This window comes from Lissotriton helveticus, chromosome 1_1, assembly GCF_964261635.1.
Source record: "Lissotriton helveticus chromosome 1_1, aLisHel1.1, whole genome shotgun sequence".
In the NCBI taxonomy this organism is placed as follows: domain Eukaryota; kingdom Metazoa; phylum Chordata; class Amphibia; order Caudata; family Salamandridae; genus Lissotriton; species Lissotriton helveticus.
This window is the reverse complement of record NC_136057.1, coordinates 321,583,669-321,599,627: the sequence shown is the minus strand read 5'-3', so window position 1 is coordinate 321,599,627 and position 15,959 is coordinate 321,583,669. Positions and strand designations below refer to the sequence as shown.

Here is a 15,959-nt window from a genome sequence, read left to right as displayed (position 1 = left end):
ATTTCGGTCGGTAACGGCCGAAATTTGGTAATTTCGGCCGTTAACAACCGGTATTGGGTGACCTACATCTGGCCCTTAGTGAGCTATTGCCCAAAGTGACATGGTACTGAGCTGAGCTGCTGCCGGCGGTTGAATGGTGAGTCCTGCTCTCTGGAGTCAGCCACCTTGGCCGCTTCGCCACACCTCTCTCTTTTCTTCAGGCCAGGTAAACATGTCAACCCCTTTAATTTACTGCTATATTTCTAGTTTACACTTATTTTTATAAGTACTATTGCTTTCGAGCTGGTCAATGGCTAGGCATGGTACTTTTTTTGTTGTGATAAGGTCATCTCGAGAAGCACTTTATTAGCGATTTAATCTGTGTTAGGTGATACTTAAATTGTCTTTGTGGCTCCACAATTGATGTTGTTGCGGCCATCCACAATCAATGCATTGTTATAAGCACTATCATTTTAGAGCCAGCTAACAGTCAATCATTAGCCCTTTAGATTTTAAAAGTTACTTCTTAATTATTGAAGCATTGTATTAAATATTAAAGTGTGTATTTTGTATGGCCTGTCCATGGCAGGCTGACACAATAAAGTTGATTGATTGATAAAGTTGGTTAAAAAGTTATCTTGTTGATAAGAAAAGGGTGCCAGATATTTTGGGGTGCGAAATTGCTAAGAGGCTGAGGTGAAGGGAGAGTTGTTATTGTTACTATGTTGGTCTGAAGCATGAGTGATTGTGCTGCTTAGCTGAAGAATGCATTGTGAGAATAACTTGTTCTCTACTAAACATTTTTCACATGAGCAGGCATGGCATCATTTGAGTCCTCTCTACACCCACACAGTTGTTACCTTGCGAGAATCACCTCAGTGCCACTCCAGCTCTCTGGTGATCCCCACAATAGGGAGAATAAGACTATATGGCTTCAGAATATTGACAATTACTAGACATAACTGTATGGTGGAGTCCCTGCTATACAACGCAATAAACCAATATATCAGTAAATAAATAGCATTGCAATGCTAACTCGTACTTACTTTTACTACTAAACTTGAATCTGAATTAACCAGGTGCAGAAATGGGAGAAGAACATGGAACACCCCCTTTTTAAGGATACATGAACGCCTTCCTCCTATATCAAGGACACCACTGACCTGACTTCTCTGGAGGAGGCAAAAAATGAAGGCTTCGGATGGACAATTTATTGTATTAGCCCATTCATGATTTAGCCTCTCTCAAGAGGAACATCCTCTCAGGAATGACAAAAGACTTGAGTATCTTTGCACATTCAACCCTATGTCCTTTGACTCTGCTAAAGATGGGTCACCTTTAGGAGTTTTAGAGAAAGTGGAGTCTTTAATCCCCTAGATGGGTATGCCTATGTAGGTGCTTAGTGACATGGGCTTTAGAACAGAGTTCTGTATTTCTGCCCATTCAATCATTGGCATCTGCGTGGGTGGAAGGGATTGGTGGGAAGAGGGCAGCGAAAGCCAGTTGAAAGAGAAAGTTGAGTGTCTAGACCCAAAAAATCAACCACGTTTCTGTAGATCAGCTCCTCTAGGGGTCTCGGAGAGAACATAGCCTCTATGCCTAATCAATCCTTATACTCTCTCTTGCAGAAGCACCTCAGACAGCCGTAAAAGGTGCTACCTTCTCATAGGTACCTAATACCTCAGACTTGGCATAAAGAAAATATTAAGCCAATTGTGGTAGTGATGTCTACGGTGACGTGAATCCCTGCTTACTGGAGTTCTACAAACTACTTGCTTGGTAAAGAAAAAAATAAGAAATGGCAAAGCCAGTAGGTCTAGTCTTTGAAATCTACTGGCTTTGCTAATGCTTGTTTTGTCCGTAGATGGCTTCTGTATGTGTGCACACAGGCCTGGCCTTCTTTAAATGATTTTTCTTTTCTTCAAAGAAAATCATTCAAAGACTGCTCCAAAGCATGTGTGAGCACCTGTAGTGGACGTCTTTAAATTAATCTTCTTATACTTTGAGAAAACTTATTCTAAGATGACTGTCTTGAATGTGCGCACATACTTAGCGGATATTTTTAAATGAATTAGCTTTTGTTTCAATAAAACATTAAAATATGGCTGCTGTACTTATATGCCTGTTTTGCCTGCAGCCTTTCACCCCACATGTTTTTACAATGCACTTGTTACCACGACCGCATTGTAACAACGCATACCATTACCACGCAAGTCGTAGCAACGACTTGCGGAGGGAGGCGCTGGATGTTAGAATAGTATAATTTACTATTTCAACTTCAGTCTGTGCAGACAGTAGGGAAGCTGTTGGATTTTAAATCCAACACCTATCCAACTCAATTTTCAGCTTTACCTTAATTAAAGATGCCTGTGTGCGTTGTGTAAGGTGAGTAAATAATTAAATGTTAGGATGAAAGAAGAGGCACCATATTCGTAATTGGTTTGCGTTTTTACTATTTATCAAAATGACAAGCAAATTAATAAAATGAACCCCAATTGTGAGAATGGGATGATCAGCCTTTTCACGTGCATATGACGCCTGTTCGGCCTTGGTTTGGTACCTGAAATTGGTCAGTCCGTCTTGTGAGGTGCCGTGTATGACCGGCTTGGTCACAGTTTTCTGACACAGATTTGTTATCTGCTGACCAGAGCTTCCAGGGATGGGAGCCACATCATGTGCCACCTACAGGGAGTAACATAAAAACAAACAAAAAATAAATATTTCGAACACAAATCTCTTTCCCTCCAGAGTTCTCCATTTACAAACATTCTAGGATTGTACATGAACCGGCTTGTAAGTGTTTTTACTTATGGCAGAGAAGGAAGCAGAGGTATGAGGGAAAGTCAGACGTGTGCCTAGTATCACACAATGCGGTCAAGTAAGGAAACTGTGAATGAAACGGAGCCTCTTGGTTCTGCAGCGAGCGGCTTAACCAACTCCTTCCTCCACACATAATAGGGCGTTGTCTTATTGTAGAGCTCTGTCCCGCATAGTTCAGCGTTTCTGAACACTTTTTAATAGTGCTCAATAAAATAACCTGAGAACGAAGGAAGACATAATACCCCTGTCGGTAATGGACCATCTGTCCTGCAGTGTATGCCAGTTGTCAGCAGCCACTTGCGGAAGAGATATTCAGGGGCGCTGGGCGGTTCCTCCATTTGAGCTGAGAAGCCTCGCTCCACAAGCCCCAGAGCTGAAAAATAAAATGGCAACAAAGTTTTATTTATTACCATTTTAATTTGCAGCAACCCGTCCTGAACTAAGGGCCCCATTAGGATGGTGGGCAGATTGCCCCCGCTAGGCCGGCGGTGGGGGCAATCCGCTCGCCATCCCTGTACAAAAGACCCCCGCCATATTATTATGGCTGGGGGGTCCGCGGCGGACGGAAAGACCGTCCGCAGCATTTCCGCCCGGTCAACTTGCGACCGGGCAGAAAAGGCTGCAAAATGGTTGCGGTGTCTGTTTGACACCGCCAGCCATATTACTATGTGCTTTTGGGAATGCCTTTCCGTGGTGGCGGCATGCGGAGTCTGCTTGGGGGTCCGGTTGCAGGCCCCCAGGGACTCCAGGGAGCTTGGGGGGTGCACATGGGGGGTACCCATGGTGCCCCCCCAGCAGTTCCATGCACAACATGGCAGGCACAGCGCGGTGTCTTCCATGTTGTGCATGGAAGTGCACAAAATGCCTTCCTGGCATTGTGGCGGGCGGTGCTGTGTGCACCCACCGCCACAATGTCAGGAATGCTTGATGCGCCCGCCACTGTGGTGGGCGCATCCTAATAGCAGGTGCGGGACCCCCGCCCTTATGACGGGCGGTCCCTCTGTACGACGGGATGGTGGGCGGACAAAGTCCGCCTGCCATCCTAATGTGCCCCTTAGTGTCAGGAGTGGCAGCATGCATGTCTCTTTGGCCGGCCGCCTTGGCACAGTCACCCAGAGATGCGCATTTTAAAGTTTTCTAGCCTAGCTGTCTCAGACAGCTGGGTTAGATAAAGCTCAGGCCTCCAGTGCTGCTAGGGGCACTGGGAGAGCCTGCTCTATCCAATCCTCGTGCTGCGTTCATATTGTGAGAACAGTGCCAGGATTGGGTAGTGCGGTTTCCTGCATCAGGAACCTCCTGGAAGACCCCCAAGGGAGGAGGACGTTGCTCCTGAATGGTAAGTGAATTTATTATTATTTTATTTTTTGTGCACCACCGCTGCCTCATCAACCTCGGTACAAGCCAGCCGCCACCAGAGATATGCCCATGTTATGTAATAGTGAGCGACTCCCAAATAATGTAATAATATTAATTACAGTAATAAAAATAATAATTATAATAATAATAATAATAACACAAGAAATGGCTATAATAATGATAACAATAGGAATACTACTACTACTAATACTACTACCGCTGCTACTACTACCTCTAATAATAATCATACTAATAAACACCAGCAATAGCTACAATTATGATAATATTACTACTCATGATAATAATAACAATAATAATTGTAACGATAAAAGTGTCAATAATGGTAATAATAATAGTAATAATGATAATAATACTAATAATATGTATTATTATAACACATGCAATAGTTACAATAATGACGGTATATCAGTACTACTACTAATAATAGTAAAAACACCAGCCGTAGTTACAATAATAACTATAATACTATTACAAATAATATTAACAACTATAATAATAGTAACAATATTATTGTTATTCTCAGCATCATCATAGCTGGCTGCTCCTCCCATGCTTTACCACCAAAGTCTCACAGTGTGTGCTAACAGGTGTTCCTATTACTCTGCTCAAGGTCACACATTTTATTGACACTGGGAGGCATGTTGTGCAAGGACCCTTAACCAAGTGGATACATAGATGCACCTGTCACCTCTTTCCATTTCAACAGGATGTCCTACTAGGTACCCAACCCTTCCTCTGCCACCACTGAGCTGGATTCAGAATTCATTGCATTCGCGCCCATCGTTTTGTGAGGCTTCGCCATCACTACTGGCGACTGAGCCAAGATTAGAAGTCAGGGTGCTCTCTGTGGGAGATGATGATGTCTGGATTTGGGCCCAACCACCTGGCACTTCCTGCCCGCTTGTCCCTACCAGCAGTGTACCGCTTATCCTGGCATCCTGTGGACCCCCTTTAGCATAAGGAAGCTACCAAGTTTGGCCGATATATCTTTATGTAAATGAAAGTAGCAGGTTTTGTCAAATGCTATTCGAATTCAGCTGAATTCCTTCCAATATATTGGAGTTGTCATCTGGCCAGGAAGAAGTCTTCCATATCTTTTTTGGGCCTGGCAAACGTGATACCTTGAGCCCAAATTCCAGAAATTCAGCACCGGCTGTCACACTTTTCCCCTTACTATCTGGTTTAAGAAACAGTCCAGACACAAATCCAGGGCCTGATTCACAAAGCTTATTTTATGAGTTGGTTTTATCTTACAATGATCTTGAGTGATATTTCCACCTGAATATCATGAATCCAAAAGAGCTTCCTGTGTCTTACTTCATGCTTCTTTGAAGAGAAAGAAGTCTAGCTTACTCGTTGAAAAATAATGTTTTGTGACTCTCAATATTTTTTCTTCAAAATATTGGATAGTTACTCATGAACCTGAACGCGAAGTTAGGGAAAATTATGCCTGTATAGGTAGATTTATTTGGAGAATTTTTCACTTTGCATAGAAGTGGCGAGTTCCCTGTGTTTGCTCTGACGCAGCATAGTAAAAATTCAAAATCCTCTGCAGGCTAATGCCCAGTCCAAAATCGATGGAGCCACCAGTCTGCAAGGATATTTTTAACCTACCACGCGCCCTCTCTGTTCTTCCTCCAATGGACCTTGCAGCAACTCATGGCTGCTTTTTTGACCAAATTAGAAAAAAATGCTTTCATACACCTTTTGTTATCAATTGATTTTTTATTATGTTACTATTGTATTGTTCTTTCTCCTCTGGTTTTCAATAAACTCAAACTTTAAAAAAAAGAAAAAAATGCTTTGCTGTTTGCGAATCTGGTGAGCCTTTTGCAAAAAATTTACAATGTTGGTCCATCTTAAGAAATAAGCCAGTGGTCACTCTGGTGTACATGCACAATTGTTCACTATTGACGGCTATTTTATGGAGGACTACAAAAGGTTTATGTAGTCCTACTGCGTAAAAACAAGATATGGGGCGATGCTGTCAACTACTGTCCAGCAAGCCTTCTTCAGCCCTGGGGGGCATGATCCACTTACTAAAAAAGCAATAACCGAAACTAACATCAGCTGAGGGAAAACAAATGGAATCACTTCCAGGGGAGCGGAGCGGGCAGTGCCTTGGAGACAGTGAGTTAAAGGACCGCTTCGCATGCTTACACATGGTGGAAGTTGTGTCTGACAAATCTAATTGAGTTGCGAGTCTGGATGTTCAAGGGAAGGTAGAAAGGAAGAGAGACGGACTTTGGTGAAGCCTAGAGTACAGCTTCAGACAGAGGAATCATATAAAGGTGCATAACGTTTGTACGGCAGCTAGGTCAATAAAGGGGACAAGGCATTTTGGTAAACTGAGTTCATTCCTTAAGGAAAAAAAAGGTTAGAAATGAGGTGCAACTGTGATTGGTTTCCATATCAGACCTCTCGTCTTCATTGCATTTTAAAGTGACATTGCAGAGGAGCTAGAAGGTTAAAGATTGGAGTCAAGGCTACTGTCAGCGATAGGCTTGGGAAACAGCAAATACTACGACCTCCGAACAACGTGTTGCCTTTGCAACGCGAGCGGAACAACAAATGAACCTGAACCATGTGTTCCATTTACAAGAAAACTCGTTACAGCGACATGCTTTAGATAAAGCGGCTTTGGACTTTAGACTTCCATGCGTTCCCTACTATTGCGGAGACTGGAGTTGGACTAGTAAGTTATACTATTCCAAAGTCCAGTCTCCCCCTCCCAGGGCAAGTCTTTGTAACGCCTTGCATTTCAAATGGAATGCGTGGTTCAGATGCATTTGTTGTTCTGCCTACGTTGTTAAGGAATGCATGGGAAAGGAAAGCGTGGTTGTGTTATACAGCCTGGAAAGTTACAGGTGCATTGTTTGAATCAGGATTTGATGGTTCTTATTGTCTACCGGATCATATGCGTATATACGACCATGTTGATGTAGGTTCAACAAATCAAATGTTTTGGTGCAATCTTATGACTATTTTCATGCATTAATCAAGGTATTCATTCTATCACAATCCGTGATTGTTATTCTTCTTTTTCTTTTATTATAGTGCCTGCCCACAGGCAGCTGTAGGAGTCTGCTGGCAGTGCAAACATTTCCATGCTTTCAGCGCCATAGCATATTGTGCTCTTGAAGACCTTTATTAACTCATACAATATATCCCTTGAGGAATTATTCAAACATATTCTTTCCACATTTTAACACAGTCACATACATGATCCAAGTGATTAATTATACATCAAATAATTACAGTCATGATGTATTCCAAGATTCAGATACTTTTATTTCAATTATATTAAATCTAGTTACATTTTATACAATACACATCATTAGTATAATCCACATTTTAAATATAGACCATATGTACATTTAATTTATAACAACACTGGCACTACCAACAGATCCCTCTAAATCTCTAGACTCTATCAAGTAAGGGGACTGATGGAAGTGCTATCACTCCTTTTAACCAGAACAATGCAAACGCATCATTAGTCCCAATGATTTAATCATCCAGAGATTTGCACAGCTCATACAAGGTAAAAACCAGTTTAAAATGCTTCAAGTTAATAAGGATGTTGTGTCGACGTTTCGGCCTTCAATGTGCCACAGGGTCTGGGAGGCCATCCTCAGGACTCTCTGTTGTGAAAAATATAATCCTGTTCTGTTAATACTTGCTTCCTTCTTAGTCAGATATAAAACCGATGCCAAACAATATGTCTATTGTGTACGGACTCTACAATAAATTAGGATCGTCCTATAGTCCTTGCTAACATTTCCGAATCACATAAACGGGTTGAAAAGACTATTATTTCTCACGTGAAGAGGCTGTGGTCGTCTTCGGCTTCACAATTTTGAAATGCATGAAATAATGGAACCATCCTGTGAATGCTTCTGGTATTACAGGCAAGCCAGACTTGTTGGCTTTACCAAATGCTTGTTTATAATGTTTCTGGACAATCTAGAATATACATATGTATTTTGGAGACACATTTATGTGTTGATAATAAGATCTGGGCTGCACAATTATTTATGGGAGTATTGCCTGAGTTTGTCATTTGTATTCGTATTCCTTTTAAGTAGACGATTCCAATATCAACAGTAAATTACATTACGAACAAATTGGTATTATTAATGTTATTATTATGATCACTTTTGATAATACTACTGCAGATACTGGCACCATCGATGCTTATAGCAATAATAATAGTAATAATGTGAAGCATAATAAAGTAATACTATTGTTGCTGTTTATTAATTATTGAGAGTTTTGTTGACAATTTTATTATGAGTTATTTTATAAGCAACAAGGCTGTCACAACTATTGATAATTCTGAGGTTGATACAATGAACACCATTTAATGGAATGACTCTTATAGCAAGAGACAATTCACTGTTATAACCATTATTATTATTATTATTGTTATTTTTATTGTTGTTAGGGGTACTAGCTTTTTCGATGCGTCGGACGGCCGGGGGCCGTCCGATCTGCGCACGCTTCGGATTCGGCCGCACCCCGGCGGAATGCCCGCTGCGACTAAGCGGGTCATTGTAGTAGTATTTTGCATTGTTGTTATTACTGTTATTATTATCAGTGGCAGTGGAAGTATTTGCAAATTAGTATTATTATTATTACTGATATTATTGGCAGTAATTACTATCATTACTGATTAAATAAATGATGATAATAATAATATTAATAATAACAAGAATAAGAATACTAGTAATAATAATAATAATAATAACATTATTTTTATCATTATATGCTAGCGTACATTTATTGTTAGTTTTATTGGGGCTTTCATTCATTTTTAATCACTAGCATTAATATTCTAATTACCAGTATAAATATTATCATTTATTACAATTTCATAGTTGTTTTAACATTTTATTATAAATGCCAGTATAATAATATAACCTAGTATTATTGTTGGTATGATTAGCATTGTTGTTTTTGGAATTCCTCAGTGGTACTATTATTCATCATCATAACTTTATTCGAGAATTTAAGTCATAAAAGTATACATAAAATACACAATTTTAGATTAAAAATCCATAAAAACATATACATAAATATTAAAAGGTATTAAACTACATTGGACTATTCCCGAATATATTTTTACATTGTTTCATAAATCCTAAAAACAAACTCATCAATATACATTTAGTCCAGGGGAGTATTGTAGAAAAGTTCATAAAGTCAACCCTCAAAATATTACAAGTATAAATCAGCTAAAATTCATATGCCTCCCGCTATTTGTTTTGTGCGAATTACCCAGGCCCATTTAAAAAATGTAGCCATAGCAACAGCAATTAAAGGCATCGGGTCAGTACATAGGATTCTTAGCGCCTCATGATGTCTATGGATACCAAACAGTTTGCATATAGGTTTGATCCACATCGATCTGGGGGCCGAATACAACGGACAGAAGAAAAGGAAGTGACTTAATGACTCTTCTTCCTCCCCACACTTAGGACATCTGTCATTACCATTTTCTCCTGCCCATTTAGCTGTAAAAGACCTTACTGGAAGGGTACCTACTCTTAGTTGGAAATAGAGCTTACAGTCCTGCTGTTTTCCGATAGTATCCCAATATAGTTCCAGCTTCGGTCGGGCTTTTATTTCCAGAAATCGGCCAGTTAAGTGCGAGGAGAGTCCCTTTATCCTTGCTTCTGTAAGCACCATCTCCCAATACTTTTCTTTTACAATTTTTTTGGAGGGGAATATAGCGTTTTCTGGGTCGTCCCAGAGTTCCCTCATTCCCATTTTGAAAAGTAAAGACCGAATGGCCTTCAGCCAATGAATTTTCTGGCATGAATCCAAAATCATTATTTCCCTCAGCCCATGGGCATAATGCTGTAGTTCTTCAGTGGACCAAAGACGGTGCCAATACAGTAATGGCCGTAGGAAGGCAAGATCTTGCACCGTCTTTTTTCCAAGATCCCACATCAGTGGTGTTAACGGGGTACTTATGGGAACGCTTGTGGCTTTCCGCAGAAATTCACTTTTCTGCCAGCGTCAGCTTTCTTAAATCCTCAAATCCCCAAAGTTCAGCAGCATAAAGTGCCGAACTTACCACCTTCATCCCGTATACTTCCAACAGTGGGCTGATGGGCTTTGTTAACGAAGAGGTACATTTTTTTTAAAGAATGCCTGCCTGTTGATGATGTTTTAGCACTGCAATATCTAACTGGCTAGACCACCCCAGATCTCTCTGGAGGGTAACCCCCAGGTATGTGAAGGCGTCTACCCTCTCCAACGGGGAACCATTCATATGTATCGACCCTCTAAAAGGTCTGGCAGACCCATGAGTTTTACGGCCTGCAAGGACCATAAACTTGGTTTTTGCCGTGTTTATTTCTAAGCCCCTATCTCGGCAAAAATCTTCAAATCGTTTCAGTGCGAGCTGGAGCCCACTTGGTGTTTTTGAAATGATGAGAGTGTCGTCCGCGAACATGAGGATCGGAACCCGATCACCAGACATCGCAGGGGCATCGGTAGGGACCAGGGAGAGGAAGACCGCAACCCCGTTCACAAAAAGCGAGAACAAGGTCGGCGCCATGACGCAACCCTGTCTCACTCCCTGCTCCACCGGGAATGGCTCTGTAACCTCTCCCCGGCAACCCCACCGCACCCGAGCGAACGTGCCCTCATGCAAGCAGACGACCAAACTCAGCAGTTCAGGTGCCATCCCCAACCCCGCAAGGACTTTCCACCAAATATTGCGTGGGACCAAGTCGAAAGCTGCCCTTAAGTCCACAAAGACAGCATACAGGGTACCCTTTTCCAGGACTACGGTACGCCAATATAACATAATAAACCGTAAAACCTGGTCTATGGTACTTGTTTTTGGGCGAAATCCAGCCTGGAGGTGACTCAAGATAGTATCATCATCCATCCAGGTCTGGATTCTACCCAAAACCAACCGCCCCATGATCTTTTGTATACTGTTGATCAGGCTTATCGGCCTATAGTTTCCTGCTACTGCCTTGTCCCCTTTTTTGTATACCGGCACAATTTCTGCCCCTTTCCATGGTTTAGGGACTTCCATCCCTTGGGCTATGGCATTCGACACGTATAAAATATAAAACCGCCATCGCCCTCTATTGTTTAAGAATAAATCTGCGGGGACACAATCCATGCCGGTAGCTCGTCCTTCCGTGACTAGGTCCAGTGCCCTGTCCACTTCTCCCAGGGTAAAGACAGCCTCCTTATAGAAGGTATGATCAAATGCTCCCTCACTAATGGCAATCGCCCTATTGGCAAATTGGGGCTTAAAAAAGTCAACCCATGAATTTCGGTCGACATTGTTTTGGGGGCTCTCGTGATGCCCTCCCCTGTCCCATTTAAAAATATCCCAGAAAAGTTTAGGATTCTTTACATTGCATGCCACTTTAAGATCCTGCCACATGCCCTCTTCCCAGTCCCTTTTGGCTATATATTGCTTAAGCCTATAATTCGTTCGGGCTAATCTTATTGTGCCCATTTCTTTAGTCTTTAAGGCTTGGCCCAATTCTCTCCTAGCTTGGCGGCAAGAGCCGTCATACCAGCTCTCCACTTTTTTTTTAATTTGAGCTCTTCTATTTCCTGAACTTGGTTTGCAAAAGTATACTTTTAATTTAGTGAAGCGCTTATTATGTGCCTCTAACAAAAGATTGAGGGGAGACCCGTTCAGGGTGCTTTCCTCCATAGCCTCTAATGCCCCTTCCAAGTCTCATTCAATGTTACCAATGATTTCCTGATGTTCTGCCACTTGACGCCACTTAAGGTGGCGCTCATCATTTGCCAAAACTATATCTGGAAGAGATAGTCTCCCAGAGCCCCTCATCCTCATTAGGTAAACCCAAATTGAACGTAGCAGTCAGGGGATTGTGGTCACTCTCAATACGAGTGACCACCTCCATGTCCAATAGGGTGGACCACATCCGAAGGGGGACAAGTAAATAGTCAATGTTGCTTGCCCTGGCACCCTGGTACTATTATTAACTTTATCATTATTACAATTAACCATCATTTTAACTTCAGCTGTAACTGAATACAGTAATATTTATTGACGCTTTAATGTGCCCTTGTTAGAAGTTTGCGTGCGGGCACGAGTTTGAATCCAGGGAAGACCGACTCAGACTTTCATCCTTAAAACTCAATTAAATTAGGCCTCACAGAGTGATGCGTAGGTGGAACGAGCTAATTATGGTGCAGATACGGTTACAGTTGCCACTTGCCCGGACCATCAGAGACACTGTCAGGCAGTACCCTTTTAATTGCCAACAGCTCATTGCCTCCGGGAGCTTTGCAAAACGATGCAATGCTATGCTATGGGATTTATAGAGCGCCTGGCGACCCGGAGGCATCCCAGCGCTAAGAGAGAGAAGAAGCACACCGCGTTTAAGATTGAACGTATGGAATCATAAAGAGATCACCAGAGAAAGAGCTGGGTTTTAATGGCTTTGCGAAAAGGCAGCTCATTGTCCAGACACCTAATGGCCAAGGGGAGAGAATTCCAAAGCTTAGCAACATTAAAGAGAAAGGAGAACCCTTCCTTTATGGCTCTTTTAACTCCAGGAACATTGACCAAATATTGGTTAGACGAGTGAAGGACCCTATTGGGGACATAGTGAGTGAGAAGCTGTTGAAGATGGGCGGAACGTTTTCATAAGGAGTTCTATGGGCAATGCACAAGGACAAAAAGAGCTCTAGATTGATTTTCTAAATCTTAGTATGGGCCTAAATGTACCAGCTTGCTGTTGGCTCTAAATACAGACTAACTCCAGGAGCCAAACGTGACATGGAGTGAGAACTTTCTCTCCTAGCTGTGAAGTGATACATAACTATGTAGGATACCTTTAGCAGCTCTTAGCTTTGGAGCCAACATCTCTTTGCATGCTGAGACCTCACGGCCCTTACGTTTAAGGCAATACTAAGTGTGCTTTTACACTTCTGCCATTTCTAAGCACTGTAAATAACAGGTGTTACTGTTGCATAATTCAATGGTACTCAATCAACCAAGCTCAGAAAAACGAAAGGCTGCTGAGAGCCTAACTTGTAACTAGCAGTTCACCCTATTGTTCAGCAGCTAGGGTTCAATTCACCCAGCTATCTTGATAGCAGGAAAGTCACAAGGCTCAGAAAGCAAATAGTAGTGGACTAAAGATTCAAGACACAGAGCCCGATTCACAAATAGCTTCTGCAGTCATGGCCGAGGCGCCGCACTCGTGACGGAATCTCCACAATGAGAAATTGAAAGTGCGTAGATTCTGCCACGAGCGTGGAGGTGCTTTGTGAATTGGGCCTTAAGTGTCACAATCGACGAATAGCCACTTCAGCAGTTAGATATTCTACTCTACTCTATTATCCTGATGCCAGCTCTGGCGAGCTGCTACTGAAGTACACTTGAACTTTATTTTTTAATTCTTTTTTTTGAATATATGTTTAACAGAACAAATGATTATCATACGTTTGTGCTTCACACTACAATCAGACTCGTTCGTTAAAACTATACAGTATTACATTGACATTGTGGTAAATTGATTGACCGGGCTTCGCCCCCTTTTTCATTAACTGGTGTCTGTTGCTGACTCATCAGGAGGTGGAGTACAGATGTTCCCTCTAAATTTGTTCCACTTTCCCCACACCCGCTCCCATTTTTTGTGGCACCCTCGATGTACATATGCTGCCTTCGCTGCCACCATAGCTCCGTCCATCACTTGCACTTTTTGATCGCAACCTCCATCGCCTCCTCCAGCGCCCAGATGCATTTTTTAGATTGGTACCCTATGCAAATGTCTCATCTTTACCTTTCCATCATCTTTGCCTGCCTCGCGATAAATGCCCTGTTAAGCTGACTCGTTCTCCATAATTGAACATGCCCACCCGGTGAGGACTTCTACAGAATCCTCACACTGCCCACCTATTAGTAATCCCTGATGTTAAACAGACTGTGTATGCAGTCACCCAACAGATGAAACACTTTCACAGACACACGTTAGTAAACAGAACACAACCCTCCCTGCATTACAGAATGCACCTAAAGGAAAGGGCCAGCTGAGGTCCATCATAAACAGAAATACGCACAGTATTCTGCCAGCAAGTTAGATAGCGGATAGATGGAGAGGTGTGGTGCAGCAGCCAGAGCGGCTGACTCCGAGCATGGGCTTGCGGTTCGATCCCTGGTGCCGGTGGTAGCTCAGCTCATCATCACCTAAATGTGGGGCAATAGCTCACTTAATCTCCCAGACAGGCCCCTGTACCTGGATACCCTTAGGGGTGATAAGTCACACTTTACAAATCTGGAATTATTATCTTAGTTCAGTGGTTGGAGCTCCTGTTGCTGCTGAAATCTTTCTGTTGCTCCAGGGTCACAGGTAGGGTAATGCAAAAGTATTATTTCACAGGCAATTATTTGTAAAGTTCTTGGTGTTTGCACTTTCCTGCTTTCTCTTCATCTGATAGCAAGCACAGTTTTTCCGTACTTACTAATATATTTGTTGCACATGGCGCCCAGAAGTTCCACTCAAATACTAAAAGATGAGCGGCGCTTATGGCATGAGTGAGCCCTTTCATCCACCTGTTCAGTCTCAGTGGAGCGTGCACCTCTGACTGGCTAAAACCATTTCTCCCATCATAGGCCCAATCACCCACAGGACCTGGACACACTATGACCTTCAATGCCATTATTACATTTGTGGTTAGCACTTCTACCCACTTCCTACTTAGCATTCCCTCCTTGTATTTCTACTGAGGAAACCCATGGGAGAAGACTACTACCAACTACACCATTGACTAAGCCAACCCACTTTGCTGCAGCTTAAATCTACTTCCTCCAGCTCTCTCAGCATCCTGCAGAAAGACTGGGTACCAGAAGCAGTCTATTTTTGCTTCCTTTTTATTAAAGTGTTGCTCAGTAAAGAAGAAGCATGAATACATACTACATCCATCGAAGTGACTGCATTGTTAAACAAAACATCAGAGACATGACTGCCAGAAGCAGTCTTGACCCTCTCCATTCAATGATTCTCAGCCAAATCCTGGATCATCTTCAAAGCAACTTTCCTCATTCAAAACAGAATGCACATGAGAACACCTAAGTACGCCAGCAACAGCCGACACATCATCCCAGGATGCTCCAGGCACTCTTCTCACATAAGAACAAGCTCCATCTTCAATGGAAGCAAATTCTTCTCATTTGATGGACACCAGTTATGTTGTGACCTACACCTCTCCATACACTGTACTTAAACTAAGACCACACATTCCTACATAGAAGAAACACATTAAAACCCCACACTTTCTCATACACCTGTGCTGTTACTCCTGCTAGTTCAAAGCGCAGGACTGTGATTCACTTAGCATAGGTTAGAAATGCATTCCTCCGTTCATTCACTCATTCATTCATGACAGTCTCCATTTCAGCTATGTAAATTTTATTGATGTAAAGAGGTCTCTGATGTAAAGGGTATATTTACAATAATTTTACCTCTTGCGTGGCTTCATCAAACACCAAGAACGTTCACTCACAATTCCTTAAATTTGAGGACTTCATCTGAGATAGCACCACACACACTAACTCTACTCACAAGCTGATTCAGACTCTGCAGTGCAAAGCCATGTGTCTGGTATATCATCCACTACACAAATGTCAATAAAGTCAAATAGGTGCGTATCCGCACTGTGAAAACATGATAGGTGTCTATGACACTATTGTGCAATTGTTCACGTCTACTTCACTTACTGTCACCCACACTCACACAGATAGGAACCTCTAAATCCCAGAAACTCCT

At 42.2% G+C, this 15,959-nt stretch overlaps 1 protein-coding gene across 1 annotated transcript in view; it reads right to left on the bottom strand.

The window, feature by feature from the left end:
- Positions 1-15,959, bottom strand: part of CHRM2 (cholinergic receptor muscarinic 2) — a 645,462-nt gene that overhangs the window by 152,245 nt on the left and 477,258 nt on the right. The window contains exon 3 of the mRNA XM_078671791.1: positions 2,540-2,661. The gene's annotated coding sequence lies outside the window, so the exon portion shown is untranslated. The remainder of the gene's footprint in view (positions 1-2,539; positions 2,662-15,959) is intronic.